Below are 5,259 nucleotides of genomic sequence, written 5' to 3' on the forward strand. Positions count from 1 at the left end.
GTGTGCCCCTCAGCCCAATCTGCACCCTCTTCAATCTGGGACCCCTCAGGGGATGTCCAACTTCCAGCAGTCGGACACCCCTCTCACAATCCGGAACCGCTGGCTCCTAAAGTGCCTGCCTGCCTGATTGTCCCTAACCCCACTGCCTGCCTGCTCACCCCTACCTTGATCTCCTGCCAGCCTGTTTGCCCCTACCTTGCCCTCCCCTATCAGCCTGATCACCCCAAACTGCCTGTGCCTTGGCCCCCCTTCTGGCCTCCCTCTGGAGGCACCACCCCCATAACCCCAATGCTGCTGCCACTGCAGCTGGTTATGGCTGCCTGAGCCTTGGCCTTTATAGCCACTGCGGCTTTGTCTGGAAAGATGTCCAGAAGACAACCACTCTAATTAGCATATTACCCTTTTATTAGTATAGATTTGGGGACCATTACAACCACGCAGAACTTGAAGAAAACACATGGCCTTGGTCAGTTTGGCTTAATGGAGAGAGCATCAGCCTGTGGACTGAAGAGTCCAGGTTTGATTCTGATCAGGGGCACACATGCCTGGGTTTCGGGCTCAATCCCCAGTAGGGGGCCTGTGGGCGGCAGCTGATCAGTGATTCTTTTTTTTTTTTTAAATATATTTTATTGATTTTTCACAGAGAGGAAGGGAGAGTGATAGAGAGCTAGAAACATCGATGAGAGAGAAACATCGACCAGCTGCTTCCTGCACACCCCCCACTGGGGTATGTGCCCGCAACCAATGTACATGCCCTTAACCGGAATCGAACCTGGGACTTTCCAGTCCACAGACCGACGCTTTGTCCACTGAGCCAAACCAGTTTCGGCTGATCAGTGATTCTTATCATTGATGTTTCTATCTCTCTCTCTCTCTCCCTTTCTGAAATTTTAAATATATATATATATATTTTAAAGAAAACAAATGATCTTCACTTTGGGCTTTGTCATCTTACAATATCCTTTGTGCAGTGTTTTAACTTCCCTCAACTTTCCTTTACCCACCTTTAAAGTGCAATCTATTTTGGGGAAGATGATCAGGAAAGTGATTCCAGTGGGTAGAAGTTTTTTTTGGAGGGGATGGGTCATGAAGATATTTAAAAATTGAGCATGGTGATGATTGTACCACTCTGAATTTACTTTAAAAAACCAGTTCATTGTACACTTTAGGTGACATGTACAGTATATGGGTTATATCTCAACAAAGCTGTTCTTTTATTTCTTTTTAAATAAAGACCAGTCTTATAATCAGTTGCAGATGTTTTCAGAGGCCCCTCAAGATTTGCTTACCATGTCCCAAATCACGACTGTGATTCCCAGTTGCCTCCAGTCCTGGTGGATCTGGATGGTGTGGTTTGCAAAGGAGAAGGTGGCAAGAGGCTTATGGAATTTCGGCAACCCCATTCCCCCGGTCTCCTCATAGGGCACCAGAGCCATTCCCACTGTGCCAGCTCTGCTCCCTTTAACCTGTTGGGCAAAAGAATCCTGCGTGCTCTGGCCAGAAAGTGCATTCTTTCTTAGGTGGCCCGAATGCTTTTTTTAAGGTCGTTTTATGGATTCAAAAGAATAAACAGAGATGTGGAAAGCTTTTGTCAAAATCCTTTTACATGGTTCTTCCAGTCACATGGGAAATGAGATGTGGCTCTGAATTCATCCCAAAGTGTGTCTTTGGGCAAAAGCACCCAGAACGGCACAACTCCTGCAGAATGCCCCACACACTTTGCTGTCAGGACTCAGGGGGGCTTGAGGGTGAGCGAGGCGGCGGTGCCAGCACAGGACCTGGGAGAAGGTAGCGCTTTCTACACTGCCCAGGCCACGTGGACTACAGTAGTACCCGCCCAGGTGGGCAGGGTGTTTCTGCTGTTTTGTTTTGGTCTGGCCTCCATCCCGTCAGCCACGGACCTGTGCCTGCACTGAGACTGAATGGTTTGATGGCCCTACTTTTTGGTGGACAGTGGATGCACTCCCAGAGGCTGGCAGTTAGACTCTGGCGGCTTCTGAGTCCCTTGCGGGGAGAGCCCGGCCCTAGGTCAAGAACAGACTCAGGCGTCCTCGGCCAGGAGGCCTCCTTGGGCTAGGGGCTGCCACAGTTTGAAGGCTGGCCATGACCCCAATCCTGGCAGGGGTCTCCTCTGGGGTGCTGGCAGGCCTGGGCTAATGGCCACCCTGGTTTAGAGACTGGTCAAGCCCCCGATCCTGGCGGGGGTCTCCTCTGGGGCGCTGGCAGGCCTGGGTTCTGGCGCCGCAAAGGGAGAGGTTCCTGAACCTGCTTCCCACACACCTAGGCTAGGATACATCTTGTAGGAGGCTGCTTCAATGCCGGGGGTCGGTGACCAGATCCTCCGGAGCCTCGCTTTCTGGACTGCAGTCCCACGTCTCCCAGTGCCCCAGCCTCGGATGCGCCCCCACAGTTGCCCCCACCACCAGCCACCTCAGCGCAGTCCACAGCAGCTGAAGCTAGCCTCTTGGAAGCCAGGCCACCACACCCACCACCGCTAGTAGCTCTCTGCTGCTCGCTCTCTGTGTCCTGTCCACTGGGGTGGGGAAGTGCTCCCAGCCCAGAGGCCCTCCCTCCCTCGGCAGCCTGGCTTGGGAAGCTGGCCTCATGCAGCATCCCCACTTGGCCACTATGGGTGCAACACGGACCCCACGGAGGCCAACCTGGAGAACGTGGACCGGAGCTCTGCATCCAGCTGCTGCAGATGCCCTCATTGGTCAACTACCTCCCGATCCTTCCACGGGCCCCATTGATCCCTCTCAGCACCAGCCATATAGGCCAGGGTGGCGATCGCCCAGGGACACCCGGGGAGCGCCGGGCTCGGCCCAGACATGCCCCCCCGGGTGGCAATCGCCCCCGGGACCCCCGTGGAGCGCCGGGCTCGGCCCGAACACGCCCCCCCCGGGTGGCGATTGCCCCCGGGACCCCCACGGAGCGCCGGGCTCGGCCCGGACACGCCCCCCGGGGGGCGATGGCCCCCGGGACCCCCGCGGAGCGCCGGGCTCGGCCCGGACACACCCCCCCGGGTGGTGATCGCCCCCGGGACCCCCACAGAGCACCGGACTCCACCCGGACACGCCCCCCCATGGTGATGGCCCAGCGTACCTCCGGAACTAACAGGATTGCGCCCAGCCATCTTGGTCTTCCCAACGGCCGGATAGGCCACCCGGAGTCCCGCCCCCAGCCTCTGGCAGACCCAATCATGGGCATAGCGGAGGTGCGGTCAATTTGCATGTTTCTCTATTATAAGGTAGGAGAGAGGCCCGGTGCACAAATTCGTGCACAGGTGGCATCCGGCCAGCCCACCCAGATAGGGGCCAATTGGGGCTGGGAGGGCAGGGAGGAGGGGATGCGGGAGGTTAGGGGTGCCGATTGGGGCCGATTGGACCGGTTGGCCTCCACAATGCACATCATAGCGACCAGTCATTCCAGTCGCTTAGCTTTTATATATATAGATTATTGACTATATTGGGAAACATTTTTAAAAATAGGGGTTCCTGGGCTATAGCCATTAAAGTAAGTGAAGGAAATATGGAGCAAGAATTGAAAACCACTGAAATAGCATGATATGAGAGGGGTAGTTCCTAAAAGTGAAAAAAAAGGAGGGGGTTTGTTTTGGCCAGAAGAGAAAAGGGTGGTGGAAAGCAACAAAAGACAAACATTTGCTACATGTGTATAGCAAAGTGTTTGGCATATTCTAACAACTAAAATGTTAGGTGTTATTACTAGTGTTTTATTATGAAACTAGAGGCCCGGTGCACAAAATTTGCGCACGGAGGGGGGTTGTCCCTCAGCCCAGCCTGTACCCTCTCCAATATCGGACATCCCTCTCACAATCCAGGACTGCTGGCTCCCAACTGCTTGCCTGCCTGCCTTCCTGATTGCTCCTAATCGCTTCTGCCTGCCAGCCTGATCACCCCCTAACCACTCCCCTGCCAGCCTATTTGCCCCCAACTTCCCTCCTCTGCCAGCCTGGTCACCCCTAACTGCCCTCTCCTGCAGGGTTGATCACCTCCAACTGCCCTTCCTTGCAGGCTTGGTCCCTCTCAACTGCCCTCCCTTGCAGGCAGGGTGCCTCCCAACTGCCCTCTCCTGCTGGCCATCTTGTGGTGGCCATCTTGTGTCCCCATGAGGGCAGGATATTTGACCATATGGATCAGCTATATTGTGTGTTGCAGTGATGATCAATCTGCATATTATTCTTTTATTAGATAGGATAGAGGCCTGGTACAGGGGTGGGGGCCAGCTGGTTTGCCCTGAAGGGCGTCCCAGATCAGGTGGGGGTTCCCTTGGGGTGTGGGGCGGCCTGAGCGAGGGGCCTGTGGTAGTTTGCAGGCGGGCCACACCCCCTGGCAACCCAAGCAGAGGCCCTGGTATCTGGAATTTATTTTCCTTCTACAATTGAAACTTTGTAGCCTAGGGCTCCCTCGGAGGCCGGCAGCCATTTGTGTTGGGGTTATAATTGAAACTTTTTTGCCTTAAGGGGGTGGGCCCGGCCAAGGTGTGTGGAAAGCTTTGCTTCCCCTGTTGCCGGCGACAACCCTGGCCTGCTCTCTCAAGCTCCATTCTGCCGCCATTTGTTTGAATTTGTTTACCTTGTATAATTGAAACTTTGTAGCTTGAGTGGAGGCTTAGGCCTGGCAAGGGCAGGCGGAAAGCTTGGCTTCCTGTTACCTAGGAAACCTTGCTCTCTGTGGCTGTAGCCATCTTGGTTTGGGTTAATTTGCATACTCGCTCCAATTGGATGGTGGGTGTGGCTTGTGGGCGTGGCTTGTGGGTGTGTCGGAGGTATGGTCAATTTCCATATTTGTCTATTATTAGATAGGATAGGGACATACAGGGTGATCATCTGAAATGTTAGTGTGCACCACTTACTTTTCATGTGTGAACAGTAACTCTAGGCAACTTACCTTATAATAGACAAATATGCAAATTGACCGTACCTTCGCTACACCAAGCCACGCCCACACTGGCTGGTGGGGTGATCGATGCGGGGCGAGGGGGAGGGTAGCTCCATGATCTCCCCAAAGAAGGAGGCCCAGGCCACCCTCTGCGTGGCTATTGATCGTGGAGCCCCAATCAGGTGGGTGGGGCCTCCCTCTGTGGGGTGATCGATCTGGGGGCTCCACAATTGATTGCCCCACAGAGGGAGGCCCAAGCCCAGGCCACAGGCCAGCGACGCTGTGGCGGGTGTGTGGTACCAGCCAGTGATCACCCCGTAGAGGGAGGCCCAGGCCAGCCACTCAATCACACCCCACTCCT

The sequence above is a fragment of the Eptesicus fuscus genome, chromosome 1, assembly GCF_027574615.1.
Source record: "Eptesicus fuscus isolate TK198812 chromosome 1, DD_ASM_mEF_20220401, whole genome shotgun sequence".
In the NCBI taxonomy this organism is placed as follows: Eukaryota; Metazoa; Chordata; class Mammalia; order Chiroptera; family Vespertilionidae; genus Eptesicus; species Eptesicus fuscus.